Source organism: Myotis davidii, unplaced genomic scaffold (assembly GCF_000327345.1).
Source record: "Myotis davidii unplaced genomic scaffold, ASM32734v1 scaffold699, whole genome shotgun sequence".
Taxonomy (NCBI): domain Eukaryota; kingdom Metazoa; phylum Chordata; class Mammalia; order Chiroptera; family Vespertilionidae; genus Myotis; species Myotis davidii.
The window spans coordinates 117,760-118,777 of NW_006291007.1; the positions used below are offsets into that span (position 1 = coordinate 117,760).

At 45.2% G+C, this 1,018-nt stretch overlaps 1 protein-coding gene across 1 annotated transcript in view; it reads left to right on the top strand.

Moving 5' to 3' along the window:
• CA10 (carbonic anhydrase X) overlaps window positions 1-1,018 on the top strand; it is a 366,550-nt gene that overhangs the window by 34,911 nt on the left and 330,621 nt on the right. The window lies entirely within an intron of this gene.

The window sequence follows — 1,018 nt, forward strand, 5'->3', positions numbered from 1 at the left end:
ATATTCCAAACCCTTCTAGATGCTTTAAAGATTATAACTCACTCGATCTTCATATCAACTCTTTTGGTAGGGAGTATTAGTGTCCTCATGATCATGATACTAAAGAACTTCCTCAAAGTAACAGAATAAGGGATAGAGCCAGTATTTAATCCCACGGAGTCTGACTGTAGAGCAGAGATCAGCAAACATTTTCGGTAAAGGGCGAGATAGCAAATGTTTTTGACCTTGTGGGCCAAGATGGTCTCTGTCTCCCCTACTCAGCTCTGCTACTGTAGCATAAACGCAGTCACAGAGGATATGTAAATGACGGGCATGGCTGTGTTCCAATACATCCTATTTAAAAAACAGACAAACGGCCCGTTTTGGCCCATGCCTTGCCAGCCCCAACTCTAGCGCTCAACTGCCTGCTCTTCCAAAGTTAGAGTCTGCCCCCCTCCTCTTTCCCATGACTGTGAGCTTACACAGACACTGTGCTGAGCTCTCCATTTTTCCAGCTGGACTCACGCTGGTGTCTAGTCTGGTGTATTTTAAGCTTTGTACTTGCAGAGTAGTCGCGTGGGTGAGATGGAGGAGGTATGAGCACACATTGTTTTGTCTTATGAACTCCTACGTAGGCTTGTTGCAGATAAAGCCTGTGAGCATGGTAAGGAAGGGCCATGGGCCGTGTTGCCTCGTGATTCCAGAGACAACAGGAACCGGGTCTCAAATTCTTCAACAGTCAGCTAGGCGGAGGACCCCTCTTTGACATGCCCTTCACTGAAGCTGACCTTCTCTGAAGGTCATAAAACATACCTTCAATGGACCTTTTGGACCACTAGTGTAGTATGGTGATAGCAGAGATGGAAAGAATGATGAGATTTGGGACATACTTTGAACTAGAGCTGATAGATTTTTTTAGACTTGCTCATGGGTCTGGATGTGACCTGCATGAAGTTTCCTCTTCATTATTTTCTAATCCCCAGGAACAAATAGCTGCCAATCTATCCACAGGCCTCATAGAGAACAGAATTTACTCTCA